Genomic DNA, 14,237 nt, shown 5'->3' on the forward strand with positions numbered 1-14,237 from the left:
CTTAAAATAAAATCACCCAGTAATTTGTAATCTATTACATTTTTTCCCTACCTATGCTGATAGCCTTGAGAGGCTATTTCAGCTTCACCCTAACGTGTAGATGAGCTCGGAACCTCAAACTGGAAGTGTTGCTAACACTGACCCTAGCAAGAGCAGTGCTTCGCAGAATCTACCGCCGGATCGGAAACGCGACCCACTGAGAAGATTCGGCGAAAAACTCAGTGGGCTGGGGTTAATTCACTCGTCGAGCCCTTCGTCGCAAGCGACGGGTTCGACGAGCACGGTGACCGGTGCTTGTGGTACCTAAAAGCACCGTTAATGGATCGGTAGGATCCGTAATGACGTGCTTAGGGCGCCGTCGACAGTTTACCATTCGGTCTACAGGTCGGTATATCGGGATTAGGTAAGCATTCATCGTCTCCTCTTTTAAAATCAAAGTGCTTTTTTTAAATTCAATGACATCGCCTCGATACTTAAAAATCGATTTGTTTTTTTAGGTAAATGGAAAAAAGTCCTAATCTTCTCAAGTTCTGGTCCAATTTGAAAGGTTTAAGACGAAGACGTGTTTCCATATGCAAAGTGAAGATTCCAATGGAGCTATTTAACTAATTTTACATGCGGGACAAGTTTAAAACCCGCAACCATTTGCTTTGCCGCTGTCACGAGAACATCTTGGCGAAGCGAATTTCGACTCGACGAAGCGTCTTCTTGTACGCAAGGTCTTTGAATTTAACTCTGCAAAATCAAATGCTGAACTCTTAGTACGATTCGAATTCAAAGTTTGTTACATATATCTAATTAATGAGAAACAATAACGTTTCAGATTAGTACATAGTTTAAAAGATAAATACATCGATTTCCTTACTTTTGCTTGTCAAATAGGCATAATTGGGTTTTCGTGCGTAGACAATACTTTAAAAAAAAAGTGTATGTGTGCAAGTCACACACGGTAGAAGTGAAACTTATAAAAATAAGAATAATCGCAAGGATCAACCACTACGCCGTGCAATGGAGCAGCCTCACGCTGGGGAACCGCCTGCATGATCACGGTATCCGTACGCCAGGTAAGTATGGTTTAACAAGAGAAATACGAGAACGTCTATCAACTGTGTAACATCTTGTCACCTCGATTCAGGAATTGTTGAATTTACGTGCAGCGACATCTGTTGATAACAAACTAAATAGAAATAAAAGTATCTCAAAGCTCTCCAAGAGCCACGACAGCGTGCACGGACGTCAAAAGCACACTGAAATAGTCGGGGACGCCAAACAGTGTATAGCGCTTCGTGATCTGTCGGCGCCGCTCGGAGCCGCTTCGGCAAGCCAATCGCAGCACACTTATTTTTTCGTTTCATTTCATTTCGTTTCATCGAGTTTGAAATCACAACGACTCTAAAGAAGTTTCACTTCAAAAAAGCAAATTAAACTTTAAATGAACAATGTTGATAAATATTCAGTCTAATAATGTTGGGGATGATTATTCACACGTTGACTGCCATGTAAGTCACTTGTGCCCTGCGTGGCGCACTGAAGTAAGTATGTCGATTTCTCTTACTAAACGCTTGGATTGACTAACATTGCCTTCTTTTGTTTTAATGTATGTTTTAGTCTTTTATGTCTCTTAGGAATAGATTCATTCCCAGTATCTTTGGATTCGTCTTTCTCTGAGTCCACTAGATATTCCGGCCTCTTAGTAATAAGATCGAAAAGAGAAATCGACACAATTACTTCAGTACGTCACTTAGGGCACCGGTTACCTACATGGCAGTCAACGTGTTAATAATAATAAAAAACTTTGATCATTAGAGTGTAAAGTAAAATTTTATTAATACATTTATAAAAGTTGAAAGTACAAAAACGTTTTATTAGTGAGATTTATAAGTTAAAGAGCGCTGCAAAATTACATACATAGGTATATCAATAAATAATATTACAGTAATAAAAGCCGAAATAAAGGAGTGGAGCGCAAAGAACAGACGCTACAAGGAGCGTATTATTCAGTGTCACTGTCGGGACGTGTCCTGTAATATATGTTTTAATAAAAGGGTTTCAATTCTCACCCGAACATACATCACCCGAAGAAACCCGAAGTATCAATAATATCCGAAAAGATCTTCAATTTATTATTCATTGAAGTCGCTGGGTGGGGTGGGCCTCTATAAATCTAGGGATCGCCACTAAATCATCGTTTGCACGTTACGGAAGGACGTGTGCGAGCGCAATTTTTATCCTTTTTGGTTCGAAGCAAATGGATATATTGCAATCGCGTTCGATGATTATTTGTTTTTTATTCGAACGTTAATCTGTTTTCCCTGCAGCGTTTCTGCTAAAAACAAAACAAGATCGCAGCAAATCAAGGATATTTTCACGCGTAGTTTTCCTGTAGCCGTAACATTAACAATGTATTCAGATGCCTAAACAAAGAACACCAGGTGGATGCTATGTCCACTGAAAGAATCCATAAAAACTGTAATGGTACCCTCGTCACGTCCGGACATCTTATTTATCTAGTCACGGGCAAATCATTGTTTCCTTTTCGTTGTATGTTCGAGCAAAAACAGGTCTTATTACTACCACCGGCTAACAGATGAACTACTGAACGGTCTTATTGTCCGGAACTTTGTGTGTGACGTTCGTTCCACGCAGACTCACGAAAACTTACGTAACCAAGTCGAAACAACTTTTATTTATTCATGAGCTTTCCACATTTAGCCTTCAAACAGCAAAAGCTACGCAGAAACCTTTAAACTTTACAGGTTTATAACATGAACATTTCAGAAAGCATTCTCGTTAAGGATTCATTTGAATAAATTACCTACTTATTTAAGTGACTAATTGAATTTATAATGAGAAAATATTTTACTACCATTTTGTGAAATATTCTTAATATTCTTTCTTAAGTGCTCATTAAAATTCTCATATTTACACTATAACATCTACATTTTAGGAATATCCCTTATTAAAATGAACTTAAATTAATACTTTGGATTGCTTATATCTACACTAGTAAATCATAGGACCAAGCACAAACATATGTTATACAATAGATAAAGAAGAAATTTGGAAATAACTCTATTTAAAATGCATAAAATACAAACCGATGCACAAAAAAAGCTTTGATATGAAACTACTCCGAATTTTTAACTACGACGATACAATTATTTCCGTATAGAACTTTTATTAAGCCCCTTAATTTGGTTCAATTCAGAAGTAGGTAATTCACAAATAAGTAAATAATCTATTAACATTTCTTAAGTGCTATTATTATTCACGTGTTTGTATGTACCGAAGAAGCGTAAAGAAAGAATACGCAGAATTCATAATCTGAAATTAATATAGACAAATTAATTTTTACTAAAACCATTGAAGGATATAGGTATATTAAATGACTTATTGTAAATCAGTGCCTTCAGCATACAGCGCCATTGATTTTGAAATAGAGAAAGAAGACACATTTTTTTAAATAAAATTAAGAGGTGAATGCCAGAACCTATAGACATGGCAAAGTAAATTACGTAAAGTAACTCACGTAGTCACAGCCTCAATTTCATTGTATAAATGCTATATCACCCTTATAACCAAAAAGTACTACTTCACGTTCCTATGGAACATACAAAAGTGCAATCAGTGACATAAACCTCCATATTTTTTTAAGCAGGCGTCAAATACAAAATAGCTTCCAACCACAAAATATGTACATTGTATGTTAACCGATGCTATGAGCCTGCTTCAGTTGGTAAAGCACTGACTGGGCTGTCTATTTCTACGAAGAAATGGTCGTATTAAATTTCTATTAGAATGGTAATTAGCCTTATTCCAATGTAATTAAGATTATCTCATATAGTACTTGTACAAGTGGTCTGTACTATTCAATTATATAAACTCTGGCTACAGCTCTAAATCTCAATCTTGCACCAGTTAAAAATTATTCACAATCGAAAAAATATGCCTTTTATAAAATATATTCATAACATACTCACAGATGTAAAAGTGGCTAGTGAAAGTGAGAACATCTTTCCACCTGTAATCGACAATGGCTTATTGGCTCTTTCAACGAAAAGACGCATGTTTATTTTAAAATCTTTAGAATTGGATGTCCAATCACAGTTATAAATTGCCGATGATAGCAAAATACTCTGAAATTATTATTTTTTTAATCATGAATCGTCCTATCGATTTGAGTGTCTATCTTTTTATCTAAATAGTGAAAGTAAATGGTAAACCTTTGAACTTTTTTTGAATTTGTTAATTAATTTTAAATTAAGACGCCAATAAATTTAGCTTAAATATATTAACCTAATCTTCTAGTTTAATTTATGGGACTTTATATCTAAATTGGATTTTTTTTTTACCTTGTCCATTATCCGACTACCAAACCAGCATGGGACCATTATTTGTATTATCATAATAAACATGTAGGTTGCTAAAAAATATAGTACTCAACCGGGACTGACTGTAAAATAAAAATAAAAATTAGAAAATAAGTGAGGTCTAGCTTAATTTTTGTAATGAATGAAGTTCTGGTCTTTGAAAAGATTCAATTAACATTTCTCAACTAGTGTCATCGGATGATCATAATAGTATTTCTATGTATAAAGATTTAACTTTTCTTTTAATCCGTAGTCAAACTTACCAGTGTAAAACTAAATAAACAAACACAGATAATGCACGAAGCCATACTAAACTGTACAAATAGTGTGAAACTGAAAATATTTTGGACAAGACTGCAAAATCTGAAATAAAAATAATGTCGATTGAATAAAAAAGCATGAAGTAAAAATAACTTATTTTTTATTAGAGTAAAATTGTATAGGATTATAACAATAATCGTGTTTTAGTACACACCTTTCAATTTCATTATAGTGATCTAAATTTTTATTAAGACACATAATTGATTCCTTTAGTTGAGTGTGGTCTTTTCCGCTTTTTAGATTACGGAATTTGACGTTAAGAATATCTAGTTGTGCTATGATCAAAATCATTAGACCCAAAAATATGTATCAATATTCAAATTATACAACATATGAAAATGCATCCCGACGATTTGGTAAAAATATAACGGGTACTCGAAAGTTTTTAAAAATGACTCTGACAGAAACGAGTAGCTACATACGGGTAAAGCCAGTTCAACTTTAAAGATCAAGTTCTTAAGCAAAGGTGAGGAAATATGTGTTAGATTCGATGTTATAGAAACCAAAGCCACAATCTTCCAATATCTTTTAATGAAAACTTTTGCCCTGTGCAATATTTTTAATTCTTCCTCTGTGTCCGTCTGAAATGCGTCACTTTCTAATATTTCAAAAATGATTTTAAGTTTGTGCCTCATAATTATAAACGTGAATACTTTAGACAATACAGACAATTCTGTTAAGTAAAATAACATTTCCCCGATAATTAGATCCAGTTGTCTAGGCACAAAATAAAAATTTATCGTATATAGAAAATCGTAAAGAATTACGAAAAATGTTATAAAAATTTTGGAGTAGTATTTGTAATATCGATGCGGCTTATTTTCGGACCAAATACCTAAGAATTTCCAAAACTTCCAATTAATTTCAAAACAATCTATTTGTTTTGAAGCCATCGTACACAGACGCAAAATATTGAAAAATTTATATGGGCGACTAGTTCTTTTGCCGCCAAGATAAGGAATGTATAAAAATGTTTATTTGGTTTTTTATTAAATTCAAATTTTATAAGAAACTGTAAGTGGAATCAAAGCTACCCTTTCATTACATCGTCCTATAATTGTATTAAAATTGGCAACAACTCCTTAAAGACCGCATTCCACATTATTATTTCTTTTTATCAATCTATAATATTATATTGTATGAGTCACATCCATCCTGAAATGTTGAAGATAATTACCGTTTTTAAGTATAAGCACAAATTTTCGAAATTAATGGTAATTTCAAATTCACGTGATTGCAATGTTAAGTGTTACTATTAATTTATGCTAAACTGGGAAATTGGACCCAAATTAGGATTCGCTGTGTTATCAGTATCAGAATGGGACATACATACTTACATATATTTAAATATATTCATATATAGAAATACATATCCAGACATAAGAGCAAACAAATCCGTTCCTCACACGAATGTTTTCCCGATGTGGGAATCGAACCCACGATCCTCGGCGCAATTGTCAGGGGCTCTAATTACTGCACCACTGAGTCAGTCAACTTAGAAAGATATACTTATAAGCAATTGCAGAAATATTAAAGTTTAAAATTTATATTATAACTAGCTGTAACCGTCCGCTTCGCTGGTCATTTAAAATTAACATTATTATTTCTCACCCCCACAAAGATTCTCATCATTAACGCCCCCGCAACTGGTGTACAATACTCATATAAATATTAGCCTATCCATTAAGTACATGTATTTTCTATATGGATGCCAAGTTTCAAGTCAATTGGATGCATGGTTCAGTAGTTATAACGGAACATCCGTAAAAACCACTGTAGATTTATATATTAGTATAGATGTGTTTGGTCTCATCTCACGAAGTTCGTGAGCCCGTCTATAGTATTAAAAAAAATTAAAACTCGGCTCATTTTTGGACGCGAATGAATATATCAACATGAATACTTAAGCTTGGATGTAGGTTAATTGCAGGAACCGCTTTTTTTATTAAATAGGGCGCAATTAGTGGAGGTGACGCTCGCCCAACCACAAAATGACCGAGGAATCTTTTCTAATTAACAGGCTCGGTACAGAAGCCGTTAAAACACTTTTGAATTCGTACATGATTCTACAAAATTTTACTTTTTATTTATTAATAATAAAATTTTCACGATATATTGAATTATTACGATAGTTATAGGCATTAAATGAAGTTAATTTATGGATCTCTGTAATAATTTTTATAATAATTTCTGCCGTGAAGCAGTAGTAATGCTCGGCTTGAAGGGCGGGGCAACCGTTGTAACTATACTGAGACTTTAGAACTTATATCTCAAGGTGGGTGGCGCATTTACGTTGTAGATGTCTATAGGCTCCAGTAACCACTTAACACCAGGTGGGCTGTGAGCTCGTCCACACATCTAAACAATAAAAATATCAGCGAAAATACATGATACGTCATTTCTAAATTATAAGTTTTAATTTTATTATAATCTCATTATCGTTGATGTTTATAAAGTCTATAGACTTAGCTACTTTCGCTTCTCCTTTCTATCTTTATTTTAAACTAGCGACTCACCCTCGCTTCGCTTCGGAAACATTAAATTTTATTATTGATAGTTGAGTCCCGCGATGTTATTGTCGTACCACGGGTGACGCCGCGGGGCGAAGCTAGTCTGAAAAAAGTAGCCTAAGTTACTCATATCATCAGCTACCTGTCAGCGAAAGTCCCGTCAAAATCGGTCCAGTTGTTCCAGAGATTAGCCAGAACAAACAGACAGACAGACAGACAGACAGGCAAAAATTGTAAAATATGTTATTTTGGTGTATGTACCGTATATATTATTATATTCATATGCATGTAGTAAAAAGCGGTTATTTCAATATTACAAACGGACACTCCAGTTTTATTTATATGAATAGATTAGTGAACTTTCAAACTGTCAAATCTGAAACGCAAAGACATCAAAAAGAAAAAAAATACCACTTTTCATAATCAAAATTGTATTCTGTGCGTTAGTTTTTTTTTCTGGTTACGATGCTAGTTTACCTTTTCCAGCCGCAATCAATTGCCCACAGTCGCCGCCTCGTATGTAAATATTCACTCATAAATTGAATACTGAATTTGGTCGATATAGTTTTGCTGTTTTCACAAATTTATCACGCATGTTTTGTGGTAACGTTGTGGACAGTATGTTTCGCCCATGAAACTACAGTGGAAATAGAAACAAATGCTCTTTTTCTCATTTCATTTTGTAAAGAACCTTGCAACACGAACTATTATTATAGAGCAAGAGCCCGCGACAGCCAGACCTTCGTTATTTTATAAAAGCTGAAAGTTTCTCTGTGTATGACTCCAGCACAGGTAAGAACGACCCCCAACTATAGAGTTCCGATTGTGGTTACTTGGGCAGGTAACAGGCAGTAAAGGTATATAAAATAGTACCTTAAATTCGTTAAAGTATAAAGTTATTTTTTTTTATTAATTACTCCAGAATATCTTTAGAAATCACGATATCTATTGCCGGACACTTTTTACAGTTGCTACCCCCTGCCGGACACCCCTAAACTTTAATAAATTTTAATTATACTTTCGTTATACTATAAAAGCTGAATTTTATATATGTTACTTAGGGACTTATAAAAATATGTTACCCCAATAGCCAGACAGTTTTAATGGTTCTTACATCTTGCCGGACACATTGAGAGCCCGCTCTGTGCGAGCGCGAGGTAGCAACTGTTCATGCGGGTGTGAGTGAGATAGAGTGCTTAGTCTATTGTGATCTTTTAAGATATCCAATAAAAAATAATTTTATTACATTCATAGCAATGTTATAGAAAGTAAAAAATGTTATTTTAATATTATAAAGTACAAACAAAATATTATTACATGTCAAAGAAAAATATTTAATCGTTCTTATAATTTTCCTCATTGTCGTCGATATTTTCGTTATCTTCATCGTCGCTACTACAGTTACTCTAGAGTCTAGTCTATTGTCACCAATATTCAATACCTTATCCATTAGTTTCTGAAAAAATTAAGAAAAAGTATACAATTTGAATAATTAAAAAATTATGTGCAATAATTTGTCATAATAATTACATACCTGATTGAGTTTTGAGCGAATCTCCAACATAACTTGGTATTTGTCATATTTCAATACCCTGTCATTATTATCCGGGTTGATATGAGGTTGGATTTTTTTGATGAGCACTATTCCAAATTTTATATATATAATTTGATCGCAAAAATTGCTGCAATAGCTCGCTTTTACAAGTTGGTAGATTGCTAACGTAAAAAATTCGCAATTTCTTTCGGTCAAAAGCTTCGTTTACATCAGAGACTGTATACGAGTCGATGAATATTTGAAGTCGAGCAGCATCAACATCAATTACATTACGGACATTGTAAACATTGCATATAAATCTGAATGATATTATAGATGTTTTGTTGTTGATCTAAATTTTCAATTGATTCGCTGTTACGGAAATTCTTGAAAGCTTCCTGGTACTTTGGATATTTTTAATGTTTGAAGAATGCACGATAAATCCCAGAAATGACAGCTGATGTGCAGTAAAAGATCACAATAGAGTAAGCACTCTGTCTCACTCACACCCGCATGAACAGTTGCTACCTCGCGCTCGCACAGCGGGCTCTCAATGTGTCCGGCAAGATGTAAGAACCATTAAAACTGTCTGGCTATTGGGGTAACATATTTTTATAAGTCCCTAAGTAACATATATAAAATTCAGCTTTTATAGTTTAACGAAAGTATAATTAAAATTTATTAAAGTTTAGGGGTGTCTGGCAGGGGGTAGCAACTGTAAAAAGTGTCCGGCAATGGATATCGTGATTTCTAAAGATATTCTGGAGTAATTAATAAAAAAAATAACTTTATACTTTAACGAATTTAAGGTACTATTTTATATACCTTTACTGCCTGTTACCTGCCCAAGCAACCACAATCGGAACTCTATAGTCGGGGGTCGTTTTTACCTGTGCTGGAGACATACACAGAGAAACTTTCAGCTTTTATAAAATAACGAAGGTCTGGCTGTCGCGGGCTCTTGGGCTATTATTACTTCAATGTTATGATATTCGTCAATGCCGGAGATTATGTCTAACACAAAATCAAACTATTGATACATCTCTATCCAAACTCTATATGCCTTATCTCAAAATAAAATGTCGAAAGCTGACAGATATAATTATGTACAGCATTATTTAGATTCATACATATTTATACAGCACTAGCTGACCCCGCAGACTTTGTAGTGACCCAATCGAAAAATAAAAGACCTAAACTTTTGTACAAAATAAACTTAAAACAAACAAATCGGCCCAGCCGTTCTCGAGTTTTAGCGAGACTAACGAACAGCAATTCATTTTTATATATATAGATTTGAGCCCTTACTCACGATTTCTTAATTATTAACATAAAAATTCCAACATCTGCTACAAGTACAGTGCCGTACATTACGTTACTTACTTACGTCGATAGCTACATTACGTGATTTTGTTTGTTACAAAAATCAACTTGGTTAGGAAATCCCTCACAGTGAAGGTACCGGCTATTCCTTAAACGATTGAAATTACGTTGAAATATCAAAGAGACATAAAGATAGATAATTTTCTTTTGCAAAGAAAACAATTAGACACAGAACTACTTATTAGTGTCAATTTTCATGCTATTAGTTCCTTTTGATGGTTCAACAATTAGGTACTTGTTTTACAAGAAAAACATAAAATAATATCAGTACACCTTTAGTAATTTATGTAGACATGGAGAATATTAGCAAACAATCCACATTAGTATTTTAATGCGAAAGGGAGTACGTTTGTTTGTTACGCTTTCGAGTATTGACTACTCAACCGATTATAAAATTTGCACATAATAATATAATATCCCGAATGATGATGATCAATGAAACTACGGGATAAACTAGTAAATTTATAGATGAAAAAGTCTTAAGTTGTTCGACCTTTCAGCGAGTCACCTATCTCGATGTAACTGGTGGTAGGACCTCCTGTGAGTCCGCATGGGTAGGTATCATCACCCCGCCTTTTTCTACCGTGAAGCAGTAATGCGTTTCGGTTTGAAGGGTGAGGCAGCCGTTGTAACTATTCTGAGACCTTAGAATTAACATCTCAAGGTGGCTGGCGCATGTAGTTGTCTATGGGCTCCAGTGACCACTTAACACCAGGTAGGCTGTGAGCTCGTCCACCTATCTAAGCAATAAAAAAAATGTAGGCAGCGGCTTGACTATGCTCCTGGCATTTCCGACATCCATGCCTGACGGTAACCACATACCATCAGACTGACCGTACGCTCTTCTTTCTATAATAGCAATAAAACAGAGGGAACTGCCATGGCATAGGCATAGCTAAACCTTTGCCTATTCACAAGAATTATTCTAGCACTTTTTTTGAAGAAGCATTCAGAAACTATAAATAAAATATTATACATAAATATACACATTACCAGTGACGTTATAAAAAAGAGGTAAAATGATTTTCGACATATTTTAAGCACATCTATCATTTCAAATTCACAAGCACAAATTTTAATTACGATTCACTGGCTCATATGTGAAATGATATCCGGAAAATATGTACCAGAAGCAAAACGTATTTACAAAAAACAAATAAATACTCTTCTACATTCTCGCATTAGTATAATGTTTTTTTTTTCGAGTCATACATTTCGAGTGTATACAGAAACATAATAAAGTGGTGAAAATAACAGAGCCCTTGCATTCTGAAGCCTTGCAGGTAGCGTCAATAGTGTGTATAGAGAATTTTATTCTGTTGATGATGTATGCCCCCGAGGGTTCGTTACGTAGTTCAGATCAACCCCCGTTCCCTGTGGAGCCTAACACTTTTGTTTTATTTCTTGATATACAATTTACAATACTTGTGATTCTTGATATACAATACTTGTGACTATACTGTGAGACCTTAGAACTTATGTCTCAAGGTGTGTGGCGCATTTACGTTGTAGATGTCTATGGGGCTCCAGTAACCACTTAACACCAGGTGGGCTGTGAGCTCGTCCACACATCTAAGCAATAAAAAAAAAAAAAAACTTGAAAATATTGAAAAGATTTTCTAAAATTTAACGTTAGTGTTGTGCGAACACACCTACCTTAAATACTTACTTAAAAATTAATACTTAATACCTTAAAAATTGCCTATGTACTAGCTTTAATTTGAAATTCATATGTTAATACAAAAAACAAACTCAATATTATTCCAACAATTAAGCCAAATCTGACGAAGCTCAAACTATACATTCTAAAATTTCTCAAACATAAGTGACAGAGTATGCCCCAATTACATTTAAATAATAAAAATACAGACAAAACATTACGTTTTTTTCTAGTAGTCGGGTAAATATGCAACAAGTTCAAATTAACATGTTATAGCAAAAATAATTACAGAAGGAAGTTCTTGGTAAAGATTTGGAAATCAATTCCCGACGATTGTTACATAATTCTGAAGCTGAAACTAACTTTAACACTTTCTATTCGAAGTCGAGCATTGTTAAGTGGGTGCTTAAATTTTAAATATTAATCATTCTTGTTTATCCGAATTGGGAAAGTAGCCACGTTGAACAGACAATTTGAATTTTTAAACAGCCCGTAGATGCTGATTAATCCGGCACGGCCTCCGGGAATTTCGCTAGCCATAATAAACGTTTCAATATGCAATTCAACTTGTAATTCCTGAGCGTTAATTGAGGAAAGTCTTTTCATTCAAAACTCCTTTGTTTCGCATTCAACTGTTTCGAATAGAACGAATAATTCTACGACGACTGTCAAAATCTGTATGTCAGCTGTTGTTTTGAAATTAGTAAATGACGAGTAATTAAACTTACTAAACAAAACATATCATAAATATTGAATCAAAAATTTGTAACGCTACCATCGCTGAAACATTAATTTGATGAATCCGCACAAACGAAGTTTAATTGACAGCACGCGTTAATTACACACGGAATAACGGTACTTTGTGGAAAACAGTATTTTGAAATCATTAGTAGCAAATATAAATAAACGATCTTCTGTTTGTTTTCTGTTTAGAGCTTGTTCGGAGCTTGAATTGTTTTCTGTTAAATTAAGACTTTTATACAGGAGCGAAGTATTTATTTGTGAAGCCGCTGTAGGCTTTAAATGGTTTTTTTTATTGCCCTTGTAGGCAGACGAGCATACGACCCACCTAATGGTGAGTGATTACAATCGCCCATGGACTTCAGCAATGCCAGGGGCAGAGCCAAGCCGCTGCCTACCGTTAAGTACTCTCCACAAGCCTCGTTTGAAGAAGGACATGTCATAGCGCTCAGGAAGCACCGTGGAGGGGAGCTCATTCCCATTGTAGGCAGCGGCTTGGCTCTGCCCCTGACATTGCTGAAGTCCATGGGCGATTGTAATCACTCACCATTAGGTGGGTCGTATGCTCGTCTGCCTACAAGGGCAATAAAAAAAAAGCCGGATGGTACGTGGAAAAAAAGATCGCACCAAGAAACGCACTGTGGATGAACGTAGTGGCTCCTGGTAGTGTGGATATACTCTACTCCGGTGGCGGGCGGTGAGATGGTAAAAACGAGATGAAGGGATCATCTCAACCAATTCCTCAGAGCACTCCCCAGGGAACATACTGTACAAAATACAGAGAGAAGCGAAGTCCCTCCGCAGACCCAATTACGATTTTATTTGTCAATTTCATACCTAAGTCAAACTTTATGAATATCAAACTAATCATTTATCACTATACAATTTCCGAGCATCATAATGCTCAACCAGGACTTAGCTTTGAGAAATGTTATTATAAGTTGAACAAATCAACCCGCAAAAACATACTTCTGATTTTATCTGCGACAAGTAAAGATTTCTAGTTGATTCATCCTTAAACATAGATGTACATCGGTTTTTTATTACTAATATAGGTCAACATCATTTTATTCTTAGCAATCTCGACATTTTCCCACAGATAGTGTTTAGTATTTGAGGTTCTTTGAAGAAAGATATTTCTGGAGCACGCACACTCTGGTAATGACAAAGCTCATTAACAGTACAAGTAACTCAAAGCTCTTGTCTAACTGTTAATAAAATAGGTACAAAGATATTTTGCTTGAAAATTGTTCTCCTTTTTTTTCGAGAAAAGGAATTAGGAGCATTAAATAATACACTTTCTCAGTACATTGTTCAGATTTTGGGAATATTTTCTTTACGATAAATTAATCAATAAGCCCTAGGACTACAAAAAACAACGATAAATCGGTGATTTGAAGTCTTTTGCTACCCAAATTATTAAAATGGATTAAAATTATTAAACGGATAGTTGGGACTCCTTTTTTACCATTGATGATACGTGAACTTATGGTTCACCTGATGTCGGTGACTAATTACCCTCTCTTATGGATATTAGCAATGCCAGAGAAACAGGAAAGTTACTGTTTAATGCTATGTTGCTGCCGAGCATCGTCGCCACGATGTTCAGCAGCGACAGGTCCTCTCTCATGATCGGGACAACGGCTTTACTACTCTTTTCAGAATTCTTTAGGAACAAGATTCTGTACTTTATACCAAGCTTATAATCTCTCATATAG

The 14,237-nt window shown here is 34.8% G+C and overlaps 1 pseudogene across 1 annotated transcript; it reads right to left on the reverse strand.

Moving 5' to 3' along the window:
- Nucleotides 1–1,809: 1,809 nt before the first annotated feature.
- Or-13 (olfactory receptor 13) lies at nt 1,810–5,655 on the reverse strand (annotated as a pseudogene). Its single transcript, XR_016323119.1, has 5 exons — nt 4,846–5,655; nt 4,634–4,733; nt 4,353–4,453; nt 3,981–4,136; nt 1,810–3,324 (listed from the first exon to the last, which is right to left on the reverse strand). The product of XR_016323119.1 is annotated as an olfactory receptor 13 (transcript).
- Between the last annotated feature and the right edge of the window lie 8,582 nt (nt 5,656–14,237).

Source organism: Bombyx mandarina, chromosome 05, assembly GCF_030267445.1.
Source record: "Bombyx mandarina strain Sakado chromosome 05, ASM3026744v2".
Classification (NCBI taxonomy): domain Eukaryota; kingdom Metazoa; phylum Arthropoda; class Insecta; order Lepidoptera; family Bombycidae; genus Bombyx; species Bombyx mandarina.